At 44.6% G+C, this 25,096-nt stretch overlaps 1 long non-coding RNA gene across 2 annotated transcripts in view; it reads left to right on the top strand.

Moving 5' to 3' along the window:
• The first annotated feature begins 5,444 nt into the window (after window positions 1–5,444).
• The window catches only part of LOC140905846 (uncharacterized), an 80,436-nt gene continuing 60,784 nt past the window's right edge, over window positions 5,445–25,096 (top strand). The window contains exon 1 of one of the 2 annotated variants that reach the window (XR_013635251.1): window positions 5,445–5,502. This is a non-coding gene — a long non-coding RNA (uncharacterized LOC140905846). Of the gene's footprint in view, window positions 5,539–25,096 lie in introns of both variants that reach the window. The other variant, XR_012156962.1, reaches the window with a different exon arrangement.

The following is a 25,096-nucleotide window of genomic DNA, read 5'->3' as shown; positions in this document are numbered from 1 at the left end:
AAACCTGTACAAATAGAGACGTTGGCACTCACAGCAGAAGGTGGGAGGCGTAGTCACCTGTCCTTGGACATCCTTAGGCACATTTTACACACTCTACCTGAAGGAAAATGCATAAAGTGTAACATGGGCAGCAATCTGATCTGCTGTGCTCATAGAGAGAGGGGCACAGTCCTGCTTTCAGAAGTCATGCTGCCTTCCAAGCCTCCGCAGCACACAACGTAAAATTCTCCTCTCCTCTCGCCAGTCCTGTCCCTTGGCACGGATGTCACACTGGGTCCAATCATGCGAGAGACAAAGTGTGCCCTGAGCGCCCTCAACGCGCGAGGAAATCAATGGGGCATAGCTCCCTTTGTGCTGCTCCAGTTGCTCTCACATGTGCCAGCACTGTGCAGAGAATCTGGAAGCCGCTGCCAGCTCTGTGATGGCCACTCTGTCTTAGAATCATAGAGTCATAGAAGATTAGGGTTGGAAGAGACCTCAGGAGGTCATCTAGTCCAACCCCCTCCTCAAAGCAGGACCAACCCCTTGCTTTGTGAAGCACACAATCTAGCCTGGTGGGAACCCTGCAGGACCAAGGTCACTATCCACAGTGCAGATTAGAGAGGGGAATTTGACCTGTAGCTGAGATCTCTCTCCTCAAGACTAGGAACGCTTAAATACATGAATAATTGGGTCTTCTGCTGTGGGTTTGCTACCCTGCCAGCTTCTCCCGCATTCATGCATTACACAATGAACGCAACTATGCCTGTCAAGCGCAGCCCTAAATGCAAGGTGGTGCAGAGCTGCGCTACTCCTGGGGGCGCTCTGGGTGGGCTTGTGCATCGACGATGCTCCCTCCTGGATTGGAAAGAGATGTGTGCCTCTGTCTTCCCCCACCTTGCACACTCATGCAGGGTTCAAGCCTTCTCTTTCTTTGGTGTTCTTCCAATGTTCTAGGGCAGGGATCTCCTTTTCCTGACACTAACCCAGCTCCGCAGGATGTTGGGGGGAGTAGTATCTTGTGTTCTTGTGTGCATGTCTCTTAGCAGATTCAACTTTTATATGACTGGGCCGGGCAGCGGACTTCTTTTCTGGATGAAGTCCATGCCTATTTTAAGGGTGCGTAGGCCTTTTGCTGGCATTCAGCACGGGGTGAATTACACCCTCTGTCGATGCAGGAATTGTTTTTCTGAAATGCTGTGCGACGATGTCCATTTCTCTGAATTTCAGGCAGCTCTGTGCTGTTAAACATGAGAGTGGAAATGACATGTCTGGTAGTCCACAAATTATGACAGAGAGAGACAGTCATTTTGTTTAATGTGTGGCATGACAGGAAATGTTTCACTATCAGCGGACACAGTCCCTACAGGTAAGAAATCCCCCAGGAATGGTGGAGAGCTGGAAAGGGCCAGTTTAAATGGGGTTTGTTGGGACCATCTGCAGAATGAAGAGACAGGAGGTTCTGGGGCTTTGCAATGGGAAGGCCAATGTAAAGTCTGCAGATACCATCTGAGCAGTTTCCTGAGCAGTTTCCCAAAGAGATGCTAACACACTGAAAGAGGCAGGTGGGATTTCCCTGCTATCTTGGTGTCCAGTTTCAGCAGTAAATAGAGTTGAAAAGTCCTGATGCCAGTGCTGGAAATGTAATCTTCCTTCATTGATCTGTTGCTGATGGGAGCCCCTGATGTGTACTCTCTCTCACCACATCTTACTTGTATGTGAAATGTTAGGTTTCAACAGGCAGCCCTCTTTCTTAATGTGGACGTTACTCCATTTCAGTTGCTTTATAACACCATGTACGGTGGAACTTCTGAAATGCTTCAGGGCCAACTGACTGTTGCTTAGATTTGCTCAAAGGTCAGGGCATGAAGACATACCGACTGGTTCTTTCAGTGCCACTTGCTTTTTATTTTCTGGGAGGGAAAAAATGTCATGATTCTCACCCTTATTTTTTTTTTAAAGTTTCTAAACCAACCACATTAAAAACAATGGGCACAGATGATTTCCCATGTCTACCCTGATGTGACACACTGAGGCAGGTTACAACAGTGCTGGTCGGTTATGTCACACAATATGATGTGGTAATACAATGTGACAGCAAGACAAAACGCAAGACTCTGGGTCAAAAAAGGGTTGCTTTCAAAAGTAGCCTGTTTCTACCCTTCCCATGGTGCAAGAAACATTTCACCCAGAGTTAATGTCACAGGTGCCAAACCAGCCCTCTAGCCCCAATCCCTGTTTGTAGCTCATTTCTGTAGCTTTGGTTGGCATTGCTGATTTCGATCTTTCCTGGGCAGTCAAGGAAAATTGAGGGGAGAAAGGGAGACAGGAGATGCTATTTTTGTGCCTTTACTTCCCACCCTAATCCCTTTCTTTATTAATGCTCATAGAAGGGGCCCGATTATCAGTTCTAGAGATTTAGGCTGGCACTTTCAGAAGTGCTCAGCATTGGCCTAACTCAGCTCCCATTGAAGGCAATGGTAAAACTCCACTTGGTTTCAGTGGGAGCAGAGTTAGGTCAGTGCTGAGTGCTTTTGAAAAGCCCATCCTCAAATCCTCTGTGTAGTATGAGCAACAGAAATACAAATTTCCTCAGCCAATGCCCCCAAACCCTGCACTGGAGATGTACTCCTCCACCCCCCACCCCTGCCAAGGGCAAGAGGATGGTTTTAACTATAGTTATCAGGAAAAATATTGCAAATGTGTATTATTTATGTTATTTGACTGTAAGCCATTCATCAGAGAGGAGGAATGATCCAGTGGTTAAGGGATTAGCCTAGGACTTAGAAGACTGTGGTTCAATTCCCTGCTCTGACACAGACATCCTATGTGATCTTGGGTAAGACCCTGAGCCACTCTTTGCCTCAGTTCCCCATCTGTAAAATGGGAATACCTCATAGAGGTTGTGAGGATAAAGACTATGAAATGACTTGAGATCTACTGATGGAAAGATCTACTTAACAGTTGGGTGTTTTCATATGCCTCTTGTCTTATCTTGTAAGCTCCTTCAGGAAGGGACTCTGCCTTCAAATGTGTTTTTAAAGCATACAACACAATGGTGCCCTGATCCTTTTTGTGAGTTCTGGCCCAGTTGTAGCCTAAATATTAAATGGTAATAATCATTTCCTCTCTCTGGCCTAATCCACGGTTGAGCTCACTGCCTGCAAGGGGAAGAGGAGACGAGATGAGACCAATATTGATTAAACTACACAAAGAACCTCTGTAATACAGCAAGGTGCTCAGATGTTGTGGTGATAGCTAGCTAGACCAGGTCTGTAAAGCAGGGAGCTGGAAGATTTAGAGGGATGGAGCTCTCTGCTCCCTCTACAGGGAAGGGTGGGGGGAAGCCAGCTACGATCAGCTTCATGTTGCTTACCCATAGTTCCACCCGCTGAGTTACATTGCTTTAGTTGGAATTTATTTATGTTCTGAATGAAAGGAACGGCTGTAGGAATTGTGCAGGATATGCCCTGCAAGGGCTGGGTCCTCCTGAGTTTACAGGTCGTGGGCTTTGGGTTGGTAACAAAATTCAGGTTTAATAGAAAAGAGTTTGTTTTCCAGACCAAGGGTGTGTCTCTCTCTCTGGGGTAATTGAAGGGGTGATTACAAGTTGAGTTGTCATATCTGTGCTAGCTGTAATGGCTAAAAATAGTACTGAAGATGTGGTAGCACAGATTACAAGGTATGCACTTGTATTACTAGCCTGTGCGGATGGTTTTATTGCTGTATCTTTGCTGCTGTTTTGAGCCATTAGCTAGATTAAAGCTAGCCTAGGTAAGCCTTCCTGAACTTCAGTGACACCTTTGATTGCAGGGGACTGGACTAGATGACCTCTCGAGATCCCTTCCAGTTCTATGATTTCTATGATTCTGAGGAGCAGGCACTCTCGGGGTCCTGGTTTGCTCTGGGATCCTTCTCTGGAGTTTCTGTGCCCTGCGTGGAGAGACTTGGCATGCCTTGAGCAGGTCAAACCAGCAGCAGCCCTAGTTCAGAGCTGATTTCGTAACACTACCTGACCAGAGCAGTATTGCAGAGCTGACTTTGCAATGTGGCCTGAGTGGACTAGCAGACCGAAAGAACGGATTGCTCAGTGACTTGACACATGGTGGCAGTGCTGAGCTGACTTCCTGACACCCCAAAGTACCAGGCCAGCAGAAGTAGGGCTGAAATTACAGAACTGGACTAGGCAACTGTCCACTGGAGTGGGACCTGGCAATACCATATCTCTAAGGGCTGGAGTAGATCAGCAGAGAAATGCCACCCCATTATATCGTTTGACTACCACTGAGACTAATTTGACCCATGAGTGGGGTCTGCAGTGGGAGTAAGAGTTCTGGACCTCTATAAGATGGACATTCATTACTTTGAACTATGGTGTTGACCAAACTCCTTATGCACTGATTTGGGTGGCTTGTTTTCTTGTACGTAGATAAGGCTTGTTTTGTTTCTTTTGGTTGTTTTATCTCTTTCCTCCCCAAATAAAAATATATATTTGGGGCTCCATGTTCACCAAAGCGCCTTCCTGTGATTGGGGAAAAACTGCCCGCAAAGGTTGACCAGGGAGGTTTTATTTCCATTTCCTGGAGCCAGAAATGAGTATGGGGACTCAAGCTACAGTTTTATTTATTTTAGAACAAAATAAATAGAATTCTAGTCAGACTGAACCCAGCCCTTATTGGCCCCTGGCAGAAGGGTTACAGCTACATAGAGGTTGCCTGTTAATTTCTACGGTGGAAGTAGCTCTAATAAATTTGTTAGTCTCTAAGGTGCCACAAGTACTCCTGTTCTTTTTGCAGATACAGACTAACATGGCTGCTACCCTGAAACCTTTGATGTGGACTATAACTGAGCGTGCTGGCTCCTCTAAGAGCTAGCAGGCTGCCTGTAACTGGAGTTTGGTACTTTAAAGCAAGGGAACTCTGGGAGATGTAGTCACCAGAGACACGCTGGGAATTGTAGGCTGCTGCAAGGTATGCTGGGAAGGAGTGAGTAAGACTACATGAGGAGCTGCCATTTGCTCAAAACAGATTAGAGAGTTGCAAGGAGGAAAAAAAAACCCATCTTGGGAAGGGGGGTGAAGGAAAGAGGCCTGAGGTAATATACTATTGATGATTAGAAGCTCAGTGTGAGTTATTATTTAGGGGCTCCAGGTTGCTCAAAGGTGTGAGGGAGGCTCCTTTCAATCCCTGCTCCAAAATGGGAAGGATCAGTGCGGAGAAAGACTCTGGAACTACAGAGCCGGGGGTGGGTGTAGGAGCTGTTTAGTCCTGTGTTATCAAGACCGATTAGCAGAGCTTCATTTGTGTCAGGGCTTGCCAGAGCTGAGACCTGGCACCTCTGGGCTGGCTGCGTCAGTTATGAAAGTAAAAAAATTGCTTGAGACCTGGCACCTCTTTCATTACAAATTAAACACTGCTGTGAAGCCTGAGGAGGATGAAGAACTGTTGTGTGTTAAGACTTCCGGTTTCCTCTTCAAAGGGGAAGATTTCACAACTTCGCAGGAGGTCCCAGCTATTCAACCAGGTGGGGACACTGAGTCAGTGAACTACTGGCCATGGGGTAAGAGTCTGCTATGTGGATGTTTGTGGGAATGGACTGGGATCAGCATCCTGTATTGCCACCTATCTGGAAGATTGCTCAACAGTGCTGGAGCTGTTGCATATCGATTTGTCTTTCTTCCTGTAAAATGGCTGGGCCAATAGCTGATCTTTCAGGGAGAAGGAAATCATATAAACTGCTCTAGTTACATCTTCAATAAAAACAGAGATAGGCAAACCATGGGGTGGTTCAGATGCAGATCCCATTTAATCCAAAACCCCAAAGCTGAAGAGGTGGGAGGCTCTGCCTAACTGGTTCCCGTTTCTGCTCATTGCTGTTTGAAGCAGAGATCTTCAAAACAAAACACTTTTGGTTTTGCAAAGCCTGTTGGGTTTCTTGTGAAATTAAATCCTAACAGAGTAACTGGGATTGGGTATCATAGCATCAACTCTGTAAAGTGTAGGAGCAGTTGAGAGAAATACAGGTTGGCTTGGGCCAGAGCTAATCTAAATCCCTGATGTCTACAGGGAAACAACAAGTTCCTTGCTAGGCCCACTTCCCCATAGTCCTTCTAAACCTTTGTGTAATAGGTAGTTCTCACATGGTAGCCTTCTGCAAAAGCTGGCAATTCTACCACCGTCTCATTTCACATAGATCACTGAACAGCTACCTGATGGTAACAGCCTATGACTTGTGTTGCTTTCAATTCAAGAAACTGCAGGTGTGATTCTTCACTTATCCCCTAATCATCCAGTCCCCTCTTCTTTGCAGTTTCTAAGGAGTAAAAACTCATTATAGTAAAAACTCTGGATATTTTAAACATTTTGCCAAGTTTTCCTACCAGTCTTATAATTCTCTGGTTATCCAGTTTATAGTGGGGGTAAATTTCACCCTGTGAAGAGGGCCAGCATGATATCTGTGTATCACTTGAGTCTCACTTAAGCCCTCACACAAGGACTTTGGTAGCATATAGACCCGGTACTTGCTGCAGGAGTGAATTTCACTCTGCACGATTTTATAACTACTCTGACTCTAGGAATCAAGGACACTTGTGCAGAGGACACATTCTGAAGAGCTTATTACTTAGCACTCATCATTCACTTAAGCCTTTGAATCCTTTGTAGATACCTATAGAGGGAGCATATTCATGAGCTTGAAGACTTTTATGCTGCATGCTATTCATTTCCAAGGGAACAAACAGGAATGACTTTGAAAAGCTGAATAGCCTGTGAGCTAAATTATGGATTTTTCAAAGTCTGTGGGTTTTTTTTTAACCACTTGTTTAGAACTCATCTATGTTTGGAGAGATTCCAGATTTCAGTCAATAGGGGATAGGATTTTCAAAATTGCTCAGCATTGGCCTAAATGTTCCCATTGATGTTCAAGGGGAACTTTACCATTGACTCGAATGGGAGAAGAGTTAGGCCGATGCTGAGTGCTCTTGAAAATCCCAACCTGCCTGTTCTGTGAGCCCTGAAACTTGACATGGGAGTCTTACTTAGGACAGGTCTACACTCAAAATGCTGCCGTGGGAAGACACTACTACACTGATGGGAGAGCTTCTCTCCTCAGAGTAGTTAATCCACCTCTGAGAGAGGTGGTAGCTATGTTGTCAGGAGAAGCCCTTCTATCGACGGAGTGCTGTCTATACCAGCAGGTAGATTGGTATAACTTTGTAACAGTATAACTTTGGGGGATTTTTCACACCCCCTAGTGACATTGTTATCCCAAGGTAAGTTGATTGTGTAGATGTGGCCTTAGAGTCTTATAGAAAAGAATGGACCAAACTCTACTGTCAGTGGGTTGGCACAGGTGGATTTGATTGCAGAATCTAGCCTAGTAGATTCATACAAAGTTCATTGTATCAAATTAGGTGTAGGAATGTGATAAAGAAGTCAGAAGAAAATTGGTATTGGAAAACCTTGGAAACGCAGTTTGTCTTGTGATCTGACATGAAAAGAATGTTGCTGGGGGTCGGTGTGTCTGGAGGGAGCTTTTCTGGAGTACTATGTAACCTAACTGGAGTCCTCCTAAGGTACTATTGTACTGTGTTGAGACTGGTGTGTAACCTTTCCCATTGCCCTCTGGTATATCACTACCAATAGCAGATAGCATTATGCAATGTTTTGTCATCCTGAATCGTTAGGTACTGGCCAATGCCAGGAGCATGGTACTATTAATTGCTACTGTCAAGGTTCCTCCCCCACTCTGAACTCTAGGGTACAGATGTGGGGACCTGCATGAAAACCTCCTAAGCTTACTTTTACCAGCTTAGGTTAAAACTTCCCCAAGGTACAAATTAATTTTATCCTTTGTCCTTGGAATAACCACTGCCACCACCAAACTCTAAATGAGTTTACTGGGAAACTTAGTTTGGACACGTCTTTCCCCCCAAAATCCTCCCAACCCTTGCACCCCACTTCCTGGGAAAGGTTTGGTAAAAATCCTCACCAATTTGCATAGGTGACCACAGACCCAAACCCTTGGATCTGAGAACAATGAACAAGCATTCAGTTTTCTTACAAGAAGACTTTTAATAGAAATAGAAGTAAATAGGAGTAAAGGAATCACCCCTGTAAAATCAGGATGGTAGGTACCTTACAGGGTAATTAGATTCAAAACATAGAGAATCCCTCTAGGCAATACCTTAAGTTACAAAAAAGACACACAGACAGAAATAGTCATTCTATTCAGCACAATTCTTTTCTCAGCCATTTAAAGAAATCATAATCTAACGCATACCTAGCTAGATTACTTACTAAAAGTTCTAAGACTCCATTCCTGTTCTATCCCCAGCAAAGCAGCATACCGACAGAGAGACACAGACCCTTTGTTTCTCTCCCTCCTCCCAGCTTTTGAAAGTATCTTGTCTCCTCATTGGTCATTTTGGTCAGGTGCCAGCGAGGTTATCTTTAGCTTCTTAACCCTTTACAGGTGAGAGGATTTTTCCTCTGGCCAGGAGGGATTTTAAAGGGGTTTACCCCTTCCCTTTACATTTATGACAGCTACACATTTAAAATTAGATTCTGCCAAGTGCTGATCTTTGTCCCCAGTCTAGCAAAATAATTATAAATGCATACAAGCTTAGAATGTGCTCAGCTGAAGGCATTGAGATTAGTATATAAAATTAAGTATGTATCGAGAACTGAACCTTGCAGACAAGGAAGACTAACACAGAGAAGAAAAAAATATGTGCAAAGGGAGAGTATGGGAAGATAACTGGTGAAGAGATCGGTGTTGGGAAGGTTTGGGGGCGGGGGGAGAAAGGGGTTTTTAAGAATTGATATAAAGAAGGCTAGCAAATATTGGCCCTGTTTGGAATAGGCTGCCATTGTACCAATGGGATGTGTGTTCTTACTGTGCAGACAGTAAAATAAAGGACAGGGTAAAATGAATGTCAGTCTGTCTTGTAAGGTTCATGAACAGATGTTTCTGGGTTTACCTGAAGATGTAATTCAACCACTAGGGCTGCAGTACTGCTCTTGCTGCAGAAGTAGTTAGGGGTTATTATGTCTTTGTCGTTGTTTTTTTGCATTTAGCTGTGTCTCTATTGCAGGGGTTGGCAACCTTTCAGAAGTGGTGTGCCGAGTCTTCATTTATTCACTCTAATTTAAGGTTTTGCATGCCAGTAATACATTTTAACGGTTTTAGAAGGTCTCTTTCTATAAGTCTATAATAGATAACTAAACTATTGTTGTATGTAAAGTAAATAAGATTTTTAAAATGTTTAAGAAGCTTGATTTAAAATTAAATTAAAATGCAGAGCCCTCTAGACCGGTGGCCAGGACCCGGGCAGTGAAAATCCGCTTGTGTGCTGCCTTTGGCATGCGTGCCATAGGTTGCCTACCGCTGCTCTATTGGGTGATATTGAGGAAAATGGCAGCCCAATAACCAAAAGAGATTTAACAGACAGGATATCTTGAGCGTGACTGTGTTCTTCTTTCCTTTTTTCATTCTTGGAATCTATACAACTTTTGTATTGGGAGCTATACTTTGAATACAGTGTTCTGGAGGAATGGCTCAGAAGGCCCTGAGTTCTAATCATGGTTCTGACATTGGGTAACCTTGAACAGATCTGTTTCCATTTTCCTATCTGTGAAGTAGGGACAATAATACTAACCCACCAAATTGATAGGGGTGTCACAAGGTTAATATCAGTACAGTGCTTTGTTCACACAAAAGTTATATATCACTATTCAAGAAGACACAAAACATGGAAAAATAGCATTTTTCTGAAATGCTTCGTGGTCTTCCTGGCGCATTGGAAGTGAAAGGCATAATACTTCCAATGAGACTGTCAGCCAAATAGCCAATTTGATGTCTCAAATTCAGAACAAGCAGTGCTTGGTTGCCTTTTAGAGTCTAATTGTTGGGGCTTTCTCCATTTATGACTGAACAATTGCATTATCATATTAAAAATCACTCCCTATTTATGCCATTCTTAATAGATTTTAAATGCAGGTCTACTTTAGGAAAGTGGATTATAATAGAACAGATTATGCATTTTTCTCCAGCTTTTTAGGTGTACTCGTACCGACGGCTATTATTGTTGATGAGACCGTTGCAGAGCAGTCGTGTAGCAACCACCTCTGAATAGCTCAATGTCGAAAGCTTTAATTCTCCATTTAATAATAGTGAAACTAGTTAATACTAATTCTATACAATCATTTCCAAAGCTGCTTAGAAAGCATGAATTCATGGATTTAGTCTGTGACATGAGGGAATGGCATGCGACATAATTACAAGGTCAAGAAAAGCAGAATTATAATAGTGATTAGAACTGTATGGAATAGGTGCATCAAGCCTTGGACCCACACAAAGCCAGTGCAGATTCAGGTCTGTGAACATGTTCTGAGGTTCCAAAATGTTTTCAAACAGCCTCTCCTCCCAATCTGACTTCCCTCCCTGCTCCAGAGATCCCATTACTCGCCCCTGATTTGTCTGAGAGGCAGTGGAGTCTGTATTCAGGCCAGCCCCATCCCTTCTGGCGCTGAGTGACCCCAGAGATTTAAGAAGGTAGGATGCAGCTATTCCTCCTATCAGGCTCTCAGATGGGGAACGCACAGAATGGGATGACAACCCCACAACATGCTAGTCTTGGTGCGTGTCGGGAGGAGGAATGCCTAATGGGGACGAAATTCATTCTGTGCAGGGGGCTCTTCATACATGTTGCTTAACCCACTTTTTGAGGCTTGTGCGAGATCTTCTTCGAAAGCAAATTGCAATATTTGGCTGTAGATTTCACAATTTGCTCTTCACACTGAGTTGGTTAGTTACCTAAGACACTCAGTCAAGGAACAGAAGCAATACCACATAACTTGTGTAACTAGTGAAGGCTTGTGAGGGACTTGGTGTTGAATAAGTGTTGTGCCAGCCCTCTACAGAAGGGAAAAATTTCATCCACAGTGACTAACTTCCTGATGCCATGGGGCTCGGATTTGGAAATCCTGGAACACCAAATAACAAGTAAATGGGCACGCTCATGTGCTTTTAGAAAAGCACACATTTAAGTGCTTTGCTGGATCAGCACTAGGGTGCCCTGCACCTTACAAGATCGAGGCACAAGTACAGTCTTTTATGGGACTTTCGTCTACACCATTATAAACTTCTATAACTCTAGCCAAAAAAATCATCTAAGGAAAAAAGGGCTGGAAACCCTTTTTCCAATAATAAATAATAGTAACCAATAATAACTTTCAATCTGCAAAGTACTTTATAAAACACTATCTAAGGAATCCTCACTACATCCTTGTGCTGGTAGAAAGGATTGTTTCTTTAGCGGCTGTAGCTGGGGTCCCTGGGTGCAATTACACCCCCAGAATTCAGGCCTGGCTCAATCAATGTGCGCTCAATGCCCTTGAACAGAGCCCCCATCTCAAATTTGGCCTGCCCCCAGCCAAATCTGGCAGAGTGGCATTGCAACCTGGCACACAGGATCGTAGTGCTTCTCAGGTTTGGCATGTGCCATCAGTAGGGTGGGGAGCAACTCGCCTACCTCAGCTGGGCCCAGATTTCACTGTCACCACCACTGTTAGTGCACCAGGTCTGAGGCCAACCCTCCCCGCCAATCTCTGTGGGGAAGGCAATGACCCACCCCAGGTGGGGGCCCTCTCCGACCTCCCAGCCCCTCCCAAGCCCCTTGGGGAGAGCAGCAACCCCACAGTGGACTCATTGATTTGGAAGGCTATATCCACCCCTGCATTTGCTACTCCTGGGGGTATTCTGCGCCACTGCGCAATGCAGAATTTTCAGAAATTAACATTGTGTGTGCAGAATTTCCTTTCTCCCACAGAAATGGGCTGCAGTGTTGCTGGCTACCATTAGGGGGCTGCTGGACCCGGCAGAGCCCAGCTTGCACATAGAAGACACTGCCGGGGGGATGGGGAGGGAACTAGAGGGTTCCTGACAGCTGGAGATGGTGGTGCACAAGACACTTCATGTGAGCCTGGGACCAAGCATCAGGCTGTTTCTTCCTCTGGATCCCTGGGCTCTTGGGGATGGGGGTGGGGGGTATCTGGGCAAGGGGAGGCCCATGGCTGGGCTCATGAGGGTGGGGGGGTTGGGTATCTGGGCCAAGGGGGCCCTGCAACTGGACTCTGGGGTGTATTGGCTGGGGGGGCACCATGGCTGGGCTCTGAGGAGGAGGGGTTGTAGTTGTCTGGCCCCCTGGCTGTGCTCGGAGGTGGGGAGGGGGGAAAGGGAGGAAGGGTGCAGAGAAACAGGAACTGGGTTTTCATAGGGGTTTCTTTAACTCTCTACTCCGGGAGGAATTTTTGTGTTTATCTGTATTGTTACTTGCTGAGAGGTATTTTGAAATAAATTACCAAAATAATTGAAACTGGTGTAATTATGTAGTGATATTTTGATAAAATGTGCAGAATTTTAAAATACTGTGTGCAGAATTTTTAATTTTTTGGCACAGAATGTCCCCGGGAGTAGTTTGCAATAAAGGAGTTGTAGGCAAGTCCCATGCTGAGGCTCTAGAGTTCAAAATCTAGCAGCCTACCTCCAGTTTGGACTGCTGACTCTGGTGTCACGCTGCTCAAGGTCCCTCCTGACCCTTCCTCCAGTTCCACTCATAGTGAAGATGCTTCAGGAGCAGATTAACTGAGGAAGATGGTGTCATTGTTGTACAAGAAAGACAAGGTGGGTGAGGTAATATCTTTTATTAGACCAACTTCGGTTGGGAAGAGAGACAAGCTTTCGAGCTATGCAGAGCTCTTCCTCAGCATGTCTCTCTCACCAACAGAAGTTGGTCCAGTAAAAGATATTACCTCACCCATCTTGTCTCTCTTGTACAACATTGACACCATCTCCCATATCCTCATTGTCTCTCTCATATCCTGGGGCCCACACAGTGACACCAACACGTCAGTTTTATAAAGTCACTGTTTAGACAATCATTACCCTTTAAATTGTTCTGTAAACTTCGACCTTTATTAATTTGTTGTCTGACAATATGTGACCTTGACTCTACAGACTCTAGCACCATTCCTTCAAAGCATCACACCCATTAAACAAAAGGCCTGAAAATAAGGGCATGCACTATAAACCGACCCTCAGCTCAATTAGAGCTGCTTATCCTGTTGGAAGTCACTTATGCGATGTACGTACCACAATAGAAGAAGAGTCATGAATGTGTTTTATTGCTACATTAGGTTGCTTCCTTCAGGATTTGTGACTGTAAAACAATGCTAACCTTGAGACTGGGGGCGCTGTGTGTGTGTGTGTGTGTGTGTGTGAGAGAGAGAGAGAGAGAGAACAGTCTTTAGCTAGCTAGGATGTAAAAATTATTCATGGATTGAGCAAGACCTAACATTGTCATCCTTCATGAAAGGAAAGCATGCAGTGTTGCATTCTGAGGTTTTCAATGACAATACTTATTTGTTTTGCTGCCCTGAGTGGTAGTAACTACAGCAATACATAACAAGCATGGGAGAGTCCAATACACTGAATCTGATGGCTCATTATACAAGAGGGACACTGAATCTAAACTGGGTTTTGCTAAGGAAATCAGAACTTATTCCACTCATTAAGAGAACTCTACAGCAGGCATTCTAAGTCAAAGTTGTCCATGTTAATATAAATATCATGTATTTGCAGAGCCCCCTCAACTCATATTGAAATCAATGGGAGTTAAAAGTATGCTCAGAAACACCTTTAACTTGGCTTGAATTCTGTAAGGTGATGAGCATCTCCTGTAAGTGGAAAGATACAACTCACAAGACAGCTGATTTTGAGAGATTTTTATCTGCCACCTTCTTCTGAAATCTAACAAAGCAAGATTTTGGCTGCTTTCAACCCAGAACTGGAAAACTGAGTCTTTCAAACACCATGGTAGGAGCAAGTTCAGATCTTGAGATTTCTCCAGAATTTGCTCCCTTTAAACTCTCCTGATTAGGCAACCACATCATTATTTAACTATTTTTATTACACTAAAACTTCCCAACTGAGAGCAAGGTTCCACTGTGCTAAGCTCTAGACAGTCACCTAGTGAGAGACACTTTCTGCCCTGAAAGACTTACAATCTAAATAGACAAGATGCTCAAAAGGTGGGAAAAGAAATAGAGGTGAAGTGACTTGCCCGAGATGTTACAGCCGATCAGAGACAGGAATAGGTCCCTGTGTCCTCCCCACTACACCATCTTGCCTTCAGCCTCTACAGGTCGTTGCTTATTATTTTGAAAGAAGCCATCAGACAGATAAGAGCACTCATCTGCTTTGCTGATTTTTACCTGATAATTATAGGGGTTTATCTATGAGAGAACTGTATGTGATGAGCAAGGCCATTTCCTCCCCATGACAGGATAATTAACAGTGTTTACAGTAAAATCTTCAGTCTATAGATGAAAATGTTGCTGTCTCAAGATGGATGTCATTAGAGTGCCAACGTGGCTGGTGCTTAGGTTCACGAGTAGTTTTTCTCTCTCGAAACCAGCAGTCTCTGCAGCTTGTATTGGCGTATGTTGCAATGGTTAGAGAGTTTGTTCCATTTGTTTGTGAAATATCTCTGAGGCATTTTTTGCCTTGAACCTCCCTTCCCCTCCCAGTCCAGTTTTACCATGGTCCTTGCTACCTTAGTTCACCCTGCAGACAATAAATAAAACTGATGTATACCAGAAAACTCAGAAGGATGGAAGTCTTAATACCACAATCTGGGCAGAAGGAACCTCTTCCCCATAAATTTAAAAGGCACCCTAATTTTTAGAGAGAGTTTATAGCTTAAGCTAAAGGGCAAACCACTGTTTTGAAGTTGAACTAGGTGGTTATAAAATGATGTGCTTTCCACATGCAACCTACACACCTCCTGGGTGTGGTGTTCTGGTCTGTCTAATGGCATCGAGACCACTTAAAGAGAGATAAATGAGTCTGCGCTAGAGGCTTAGCTAAGAGCCTTGTGGCTTTTAGCTCCTGCAGTAGAGGCTCATGCACTAAGCTCCCGAAGCCCCAGGTTTGATCCTGCCCACTGACGACCAGGGTCTGTTGGTGTTACACATAGAGAGAAAGATAGCTGTATTGCATGTGATAGGAGGATAGTCTCTACATTCCCTCTTAGAGAGGTACTATGGGTAAAATGAAAAGTTCTCAAACCTAACACTGAAGGTGCAGTGTTGGTTTACAGGCTGGAAACCCCTGATTGCAGGGAGAAGCTTCCATTTTCAAGGAGCTCTGAGAGGTGGGGGTTCCTAATGATGGGAGCTCTGATTTCCCCCACTCCCTTTCTACGCTGCAGCTGACAATGTTGATGTGCCATGTGTCTTCAGTGGAATAAGAAGGTGCACTTACAGCCAGATCCCTGACTGTCCATTTCTCTGCACCATGTGCAAACGTTTATCGCAGGGCAAAGTTGCTGTAAAAGGCTGTTAGCAGAATGGAAACGCTTTACATCCACTCGGCCCTAGTGTAATGACTGTACAAGGTGCAGGGAAATGGAGAGTCAGACAGAGATGTGGAATGATCTAGAGTCAAGAAAGTGACTCTCTGAAACAAATAGGTATTAAAAGCAAATACATAATAGGCAGGAAGCTAGCAAGTCGGGGAAAGCAATGCTTGATGAAGGTAATGACTAATCCACAACCACAGGTGGCTGCAGGTAAGCAGTCTTGGAAAGGAAGCCAAGGACTGAATGGAGTGATGTTTCCTCAGAGGTACTTCCACATCTCCCTGCTGTTGTATGAGATCACATTACTGAGGGCATCTAGCCTGAGCTGAAAGTGAAGGGAATTGGACAGTTGCCAGAATGTCAATAAATTCAGATGAGCATGTCTAATAAGGAAATGAAATATAACAGACTGGCAAATGTATTTGCAAAAACCCTTATGGACTGAGTAATTACCCCAATAGGTGTAATGACAAAGTGGAATAAGAAAAGCCCAGACTCTCTGGCAGATTGTGCAAGAATATCACTGATACAGACACGTTCTGAGATAGAACACAGATCATGTCTCAAAGTTTGCCAACTCAGTTTGGGCTAGTTCTCATTGTTAACCTAACCTGGTAACTTCTTCAGCTCCCCAGGGCTAGCTCCAAACTATTTCTTACCCCCAACCAAGTCAGCTTCAGCCTAATCCACTAATGCCAGCTTCTTTAGGATGCTGGAATCACTTTCCCAGTAGGCTCCTACCCACAGTCTTAGACTGTATCATTATGAATCAATATTGTCAGATAAGTATCTTTGTCCACCTTGGGCTTTACTTCCCAAGCTAAGCCCACTGACTCGACCACTAGAGTATCCCATAGAGAATGTCAGGCACCATTTCACACACTTGTCCACCCTTCCGCACAGATAGCTACGTAGCCAATTTAAAGCACGTTCCTGTCAAGAACACAAAGAAACTGCAAGAACTTTGAGACTACACTGGAGTATGGGACAAATGTGCAAATTGAACTGGTCCATCCACATGTAACAGCACCTTCAGTTTCCCTTTCTACCTATAGAGGGAGCCAGAGGGCTTGTGTTTCCTGCAAGACCACTCGCTCTGTTGGCTTTCAACTGATGATAATAAATATTATGCAGCTACTTCTGATTTACAGTAGTGTGAGTGAAGAATCAGGCCCAGATCAAGGCTCAAATATCATAATTTTGCAGCACTGTGCTACAAGAGTCCTTTTTGACCTGACCCTAATCCTGGATTGCAGGGAGGAGTACGAGTTTGGGAAAACTTGTGGCCAGAGGCAGTGTATTTCTGTATTCAAACAGCCCCTAATTATACTGTTCTTTAAAAATATTAATAAAACATAAAGAACCCACATCTGATAATGCTGGAAATGCAAAGAGCAGCAACAAAGGACCTGGGGATTGAGGGTGAGTGTTTTTTCTTTTGTTTTAAATCAGCTATGTGTTTGTTGAACTGTTCCTCAAACATTATTTCTGGTTCTGCTTTTTTATCCTCTGTTAAAGGAATTGTAATGTCCTTTGATTGTGTTAACAGCAATGTATTGAACGGGCAGGATAGAGGGGGAGGGAAAAGCTAAGCAGGGCAGCATGATGGAGATGGGAATGAAGAATTCCCACCCACACACTCAGCATGCACTTCAATAATGGAATAATCATGTACGGTTTCTTTATAGCTGTCTTCCCATAGCATTTACCCCCTCTGGCTAGAGTCAAAGCAGGGTGGGTACTGCAGTCAGTTTTTACAGTCGTGTTTGCATCATGATTTACATTTTATTATCCCCATTAGAAAGCTGAGATGCATAAGGAGAGCTAATGCAGTAGCTTCAGCTCACAGGGATTCTGTTGATTCATTTCAGTTTGCATGGACTTCCACCCTTTGATTTTTTTCAGAATCCTACAACTCCCAAAAACTTGAAACAAAACATAGTTTTTTCCCCTGGTTTTACACTGATGTTGCCTCAAACTGAGTCTTACGTGTTTTTGACTCAACTCTCTATATCTGTCCAGATTTTCTCAAAACAAGATCAACACTGGCCCAAAAGAACTGCCAACGTTTCAAGCAATGTGTGCTGGGTTTTGGATGAAAACCAAAGCCAGATGGCTTCATATAGTGGATGTAACTGCTACTAGAATGAGTAATACGGTAGAGTTCCCTTACTGGTGTTTCTATATTTATAGCCAGTTACAGGATGTTCTTGTGTATTCTCCATGCTTGTTGCTAATAAAGTTGAAGACTGGTTTTATGTGTCTCATCCTGCACTCCGGAAAGAAGCCGAAAGGTGTTTGGTATGATTTTCCGTGTGCTGCACCTTTACATTATTAGCATACTGCTGCCTTCTGAAATCAGTCACCAGTTCAGGTCAGTTGCAGGGTATCAGATACATTGCCCCCTCTGACATTTGTTCTTGTTTTTGCTCTCTTAATCTACACTAAATGACACTTAGACTGAGTCTCTGACTGCTCTTGGTGTACAGGAAACAAAATATTTCATTTCCCATGGTGCTTGGGAAAACATTTCCCACTGCTCTGTATAAAATAACAGCTTCCACCTGATGATCGTTATCTCTATTGCAATGGATGTCATACTGTGGTCCACATAGTTGAGAAGAGAAATGGGAAGTACTTGCAGATTCAGTGCGAGGAGGTCAATAAATAGAAATATAAGGGGAAATATATGCAAAATTACCAAATCATACTTGACTCTATAGCTACACCTTTTGCTCCTTGTCTCTCATATAGGTTGTGAGCTCTTTGTGTCAGATGTTGTCTTTGTTACATGTCTGTACAGTGCTTGGCACCACAGGGGCCTTGAGTGAGGTTTCTAGGCATGACTGTAATATCAATCATATTAACGCTCCTTTCATCTTAGGCCTCAAAGCACTTTGCAGATATTAACCATGAAATCTCATAATATACCTGCCAAATAGGAAAGGTGTATATGCAAACATTCATCAAGGCCGCCTTCTTTTCTAAAAGAAAAGGAGTACTTGTGGCACCTTAGAGACTGCCACAAGTCCTCCTTTTCTTTTTGCGAATACAGACTAACACGGCTGCTACTCTGAATCCTTCTTCTCTGAAATTTAGCCACCTTTTGGAGTAGAACAGAGTGTACAACATCTTGGATGAGTTTAGGAAGAGAAATGTTATCTACTATATAGCACCTACGTGTGCTAGAAGTTTTGCAAATAAGGAAATAAGGCCTCTCTCATGAGGATGTTGCAAGCTAACAATAGTAAAGATTACCCCTAGCCAAGTGAAACAGCAAGGGGAATCTAGAGAGGCATAATGTAGATATTAGAGCTGGACAAGACCCCAAGTTACTGAATCAGAAAGAAAAGTCAGATATGTGATTTTTTCCACAGGAGGTACATTATATTTAAATAAAAATTCAGTTTCAGAAGCACCAAAATGGAATTTTTTAAAAAACTGGTCTGGGCTTCATGGCTCCCCAGGCACCCAGCAGCGAGCCAGTTTGGCTGCTGCAGAGCTGGGGAGCCTGGAAGCCCTGGCTCCCAGGTTACTTGCCAGGGGGACTTCTGAGGAGCCTGGAGAGGTGGGTGCAGGAAACCAGGCTGCCTGGGTCTCCTTCAAAAGTTTCAACAGATTCAATGTTTTTCCATGGAACATTTAGATTCCATCAAATCTGCATTTTCTGATGGAAAAACTCTTCTATTGAAAAAATATGTCCAGCTCTCCTAGTTATCTAACGCGGACGACATGATGAACAATTGCACAAGGACTTTAACACCTCCTTCCCTCCCACCCCCATATAAAAGACAAAGAAAAGGGGATGGACCTAGATTAGACATCCTGGTCTAATGGACTGATCCTAGGTTTGGGAACCAGGAACTCCTATTTTTTTAAATCTCAGCTCCGTCTAATTTACTATGCAACCCTGGGCAAGTCGATTCTCTGTAATTCTGTTTCCCTGCACTATAAAAATAGTGGTAGTACTTGATTGCCTGCTTCACTAGGGTGGTTTAAGGTTTAATTTAGTTTCATTTTAAAGTGCTTTGAAGATCTAAACCACTAAGTATTATGGGAAACACATGGAGAAATAATAATAAAAAAGAGGCTACACAAGCGATCAGAGCCAGTGTTGCAACCAGCAGTACAGTCATGAAGCCTAAAGTAAGAGGCTTAGGCCTTGGTTCAACAAAATACTGGAGCACATGTTACAGTCCTCCTCTGAATCAGGGCCTTCGCTGTGAGCTCGTTGGGACAGGGACTGTCTGCAGTTATCTCTGCCTGGTGCCTAGCACAATGGGGCTATAACATGGTTGAAGCCTGTACGCACTAGCATAATAAGTAAATTATCAAGAGAAATGTAAGACTGAAGATGATACCAATTGCCATAATGCTACAAGTTCCTTAAGGACCAGAGAAGAGAGATGCAGTCTAAAGTTTCATATTATCTGCAAATGTATATACCTTCTTGCTTACGCTGTTCTCTAGGACGAGGTCATTAAAGCTCAATCTTGTTCACTATAAATAAAGACTACAAAAGTGTAGGGAATATGTATACACACTAGCTAGGCAGCTGAATGGGCATGAAAGGACTTGGTTTCCTTCCACCTCAGAATCTTGTTGTGTTACTATGTAATCAAATAAATGAGTTCTTAATCAGAGTGATGTCAACCTAGGATTTACCATAAAAAAATCCTGTTGCAATCAAACTGTATAATTAAGCAGTGAGGCACAACAGGGCATGAATTATGATCTGACAACTTACACCTCGGAGTGTTACTGATGTGGTTGTGGTTTTATGCCACGACACTACCTAACTGTCATTTGCTATACAATAATCCAAGCACTGACAGGGATTCTACAATTAAAAGTTCTCAAGACTAACACTGAAGGTGCAGTGTAGGTGTACGGGCTGGACACCCCTGACTGCAGGGAAAAACTTCCATTTTCTAGGAGCCCTGAGAGGTGAGGGTTCCTACTGATGGGAGCTCTGATTCCCCCACTCCCCTCCCTTTCTATACTGCAGCTGACACATGTTGATACAGATGTGCCATGTGTCACTCTGATTAAGAACTCATTTTTTTAACCTACCCTTCCATAATGAAATACTAATGGCAGAAGGAGGAAAAACAAAATATAACTTTGGCTTACATTGTGGAGCTAAAAGTCATTGTGTAGACTTATGAGCTCAGGCTGGAGCATGAGCTCTGGGACCTTCCCCCCCTGGAGGGTAAGCTGCAGGATCTTGCAAGAAATAGGGTTGTCAGGTGTCCAGTTTTTGACTGGAATGCCCAGTTGAAAAGGGAACCTGGCGGCTCTGGTCCGCTCTGCTGACTGTGCCGTTAAAAGTCTGGTCAGCGGTGCTGCAAGGCTAAGGCAGGCTAGTCCCTACCTGTCCTGGCACTGCACTGTGCCCTGGAAGAGGCCAGCAGGTCTGGCTCCTAGGCAGGGGAGCCCTGAGACTCTGCATGCTGCCCCTGCCCCGAGCACGGGTTCCGCACTCCCATTGGCTAGCGATTGCGGCCAATGGGAGCTAAGGGGGCAGTGCCTGCAGGCAAGAGCAGCGCGCGGAAACTTGTGCCCCGCCCTGCCTAGGAGCTGGACCTGCTGGCCTCTTCCGGGGTGCAGCGCGGTGCCAGGATAGGCAAAGAGCCTGTCTTTGCCCCGCTGCACCACTGACTGGGAGCTGCCTGAGGTAAGCCCATGCCCCAGCCCCAACTCCCAAACCCCTGCCACAGCCCTGAGCCACCCCCAGCCCACAGCCCTCCCCCCTGCACCCCAACCCCCTGCCTCAACCTGCAGCCCCCTCCCATCTTCCGAATCTGTCAGCCCTACCCCCCAGCCTGGAGCCCCCTCCTGCATCCCAAACCCCTCATCCTCAGCCCCACCCCAAAGCCCGCACCCCCAGCTGGAGCTCTCACCCCCCAACCCCCACACCCAACTCCCTGCCTCAGCCCAGAGCCCCCTCCTGCACCCTGAACCCCTCATTTCAGGCCCCACCCCGGAACCCACACCCTGACTTAGAGTCATCACCCCCTCCTACACCCCAAGCCCCTGACCCAGCCCAGTGGAAGTCAGTGACAGTGGGGGAGAGAGAGCCACCGAGGGAGGGGGAATGTTGTGAGTGGGGGGCGGGGCCTCAGGCAGGGTCAGGGCCTCGGGGAAAGGGTGGGGCTGGGGTATTTGGTGTTGTGCGATTAGAAAGTTGGCAACCCTAGGAAGAGGGTAATGACTTTGAGCCATTGTTACGATTTAAGCTCCAACTATGGGTTTAGGCTCAGATTCTCATAGGTATTTAGGTGCCTAACTTCCATTGATTTGAGAATCTGGGCCTAAGTGTTGTAGGAGACACCCATAAAGACAGTTTCTGCTCACAGATGCATACAAAACCATACATGAGACCTGAGGTCTGGGAGACCCAGAGGAGCAGTTAATGGCCTAACATTACATTTCTCTCCTCCTCCCTTCCCCATGCTTGGAGTAGACCAAGTATTGACAGAGTTAGGGTATATCGACCCTGGGAGCTAGGGGTGTGACTCCCATCTCACAGAGACAGCCTTGCGTTAGCTCTCATTGAGCTAGCATGCTAAGAACAGCAGTGTAGCTGCAGCACCATGGGCAGTGACGAGGGGAAGGTAGCTGTCCTGAATATAAACCTTCCTGGATCCCGCTGGTACGTACTCAGGTGGCTAGCCTAAGCTGCTGCCTCACGGCTATTCAACTATTTTTTAGCATGCTGGGACTCACAGCCCTTGCTCCAAGGGTCGGTATACCCTTCGGTGGGCGGTGTTGAGCCTTCCAGGAGCAGAGTGCTTGGGAAGGAATTGAAAAGGGTGGGCTTTGGCTGCACATTCCATGCACAGGGAAGAATATAGCTGGTCAATTAAAGTGACTTTTCAAAGACCTAATTTCCTTTGTAATCTGAGGCTGGTGATAACTGCAGAACATGGCCTTTTGGTACTCAGGCAAAGCCCCCACTGAAATCAATGGGAGTTTGCCTGAGTAGGGACCTCAGACTTTGTTCCGGGTATTTTAGCAAAACTTGGTTTTGAGGCGAAACCAAAAAACACTGTGGTTGAAAATCTTCCCTTTCAAAGGAAAAACAGGTCATTGGAAAAACCAAACATTGCTGCCTTCTTTCTTTCTTCTTCCTCCCTCCATGAAGCATTGGCTCTGAAGAGGGGTATTAAGTAACTGACTCCGCCCCGACCCAAACTTTCCAACGGCAGCATGTCCTGGCTGCTTCCTGCACAGGAGTAGCAGTGGCAAAGTGCAGGATCTGTTCCGTTGCCTTTCCAGCACACCTGCACTGGTTAGTTTGGCACTAAACATGCCATGGGACAGCAACTGCAACAACGTTTTCAAGTGCCACTGGGGAAGGGGAACACGTCACTGAAGGTGACAGGGCAAGGAAGAAGAGAAGAGTGGTTAGTCCTATAGGAAAAGGGGAAGAGTTAATAGAGATTACACCAAATATGAGCCCCAGGAGGATACAGGATGGGTTAAAAAGGATTACAAGGGAGAATGGGAATGGAAAGAACTTGCAGCCAGAGGGAACAGGGGATAGACTGGAGAATAGCACCGTCACTAGGAAAAGGCAGGTCTATGTGATTGGGGACTCTTTACTGAGAAGAATAGATAGGCCTGTAACCAGAGCTGATCCAGAAAATAGGAGGGTGTGCTGTCTTCCAGGTGCTAAGATACGGGATGTAGACCTGAGGTTGAAAAGGATTCTAAAGGGAGCGGGAAAGAATTCCCTAATTATCCTTCATGTGGGAACAAATGATACGGCTAGATTCTCGCTGGAAAGTATTAAGGGAGACTATGCTAGGCTGGGGAGGACGCTTAAGGAAATTGAGGCTCAGGTGATCTTTAGTGGGATTCTGCCTGTTCCTAGAGAAGGGCAACAAAGGTGTGACAAGATTATGACTATCAATAGATGGCTTAGGCAGTGGTGCTATAAGGAGGGCTTTGGGATGTATGGCCATTGGGAGGCATTCATGGATAGAGGACAGTTCTCTCGGGATGGACTTCATCTGAGTAGGGAAGGAAATAGACTTCTAGGATGGAGGCTGGCACAACTGATTAAGAGAGCTTTAAACTAGGAATTTGGGGGAGATGGTTGGGAGATGTCCAGGTAATCTCCACGCCAGAATTTAGCATAGAGTGGAAAAAAAATGAAGTAAGAGTGGATACAGCTGTAGGTAGGAGGAAGGGCAGTGTAGATACAAGTCTAATAGGTTATACTGGTAGTAAAATAACCGTGCCTAATAGGGTACAGAATGTGAGTGAGGCCAAACAGCAAAAATTAAGATGTTTGTACACTAATGCAAGGAGCCTAGGTAACAAAATGGAGGAACTAGAGTTACTGGTGCAGGAAGTGAAACCAGATATTATAGGTATAACAGAGACCTGGTGGAATAGTAGTCATGACTGGGCTACAGGTATTGAAGGGTATGTGCTGTTTAGGAAAGACCGAAATAAAGGTAAAGGTGGTGGAGTAGCACTATATATCAATGATGAGATAGAATGTAAAGAAATAAGAAGCGATGAAATGGATATGACTGAGTCTGTCTGGGCAACAATTAAATTGGGGAAGATAACTATTAGAGCCTCCCCTGGGATAGTGCTTGGGGTGTGCTATAGACCGCCGGGATCTAATTTGGATATGGATAGAGCCCTTTTTAATGTTTTTAATAAAGTAAATACTAATGGAAACTGTGTGATCATGGGAGACTTTAACTTCCCAGATATAGACTGGAGGACGAGTGCTAGTAATAATAATAGGGCTCAGATTTTCCTAGATGCGATAGCTGATGGATTCCTTCAGCAAGTAGTTGCTGAACCGACTAGAGGGGATGCCATTTTAGATTTGGTCTTGGTGAGTAATGAGGACCTCATAGAGGAAATGGTTGTAGGGGATAATCTTGGCTCAAGTGATCATGAGCTAATTCAGTTCAAACTGAATGGAAGGATTAACAAAAATAAATCTGCAACTAGGGTTTTTGATTTCAAAAGGGCTGACTTTCAAAAATTAAGGAAATTAGTTAGGGAAGTGGATTGGACTGAAGAATTTATGGGTTTAAAGGTAGAGGAGGCCTGGGATTATTTTAAATTAAAGCTGCAGAAGCTATCGGAAGCCTGCATCCCAAGAAAGGGGAAAAAATTCATAGGCAGGAGTTGTAGACCAAGCTGGATGAGCAAGCATCTTAGAGAGGTAATTAAGAAAAAGCAGAAAGCATATAGGGAGTGGAAGAAGGGAGGGATCAGTAAGGAAAGCTACCTTATTGAGGTCAGAACATGTAGGGATAAAGTGAGACAGGCTAAAAGTCAAGTAGAGTTGGACCTTGCAAAGGGAATTAAAACCAATAGTAAAAGGTTCTATAGTCATATAAATAGGAAGAAAACAAAGAAAGAAGAAGTGGGACCGCTAAAAACTGAGGATGGAGTGGAGGTCAAGGATAATCTAGGCATGGCCCAATATCTAAACAAATACTTTGCCTCAGTCTTTAATAAGACTAAAGAGGATCTTAGGGATAATGGTAGCATGATAAATGGGAATGAGGATATGGAGGTAGACATCACCATATCTGAGGTAGAAGCGAAACTCAAACAGCTTAATGGGACTAAATCGGGGGGCCCAGATAATCTTCATCCAAGAATATTAAAAGAATTGGCACAAGAAATTGCAAGCCCATTAGCAAGAATTTTTAA

The sequence above is a fragment of the Lepidochelys kempii genome, chromosome 2 (assembly GCF_965140285.1).
Source record: "Lepidochelys kempii isolate rLepKem1 chromosome 2, rLepKem1.hap1, whole genome shotgun sequence".
Lineage (NCBI taxonomy): Eukaryota > Metazoa > Chordata > Testudines > Cheloniidae > Lepidochelys > Lepidochelys kempii.
This window is presented reverse-complemented; position numbering and strand designations above follow the sequence as displayed.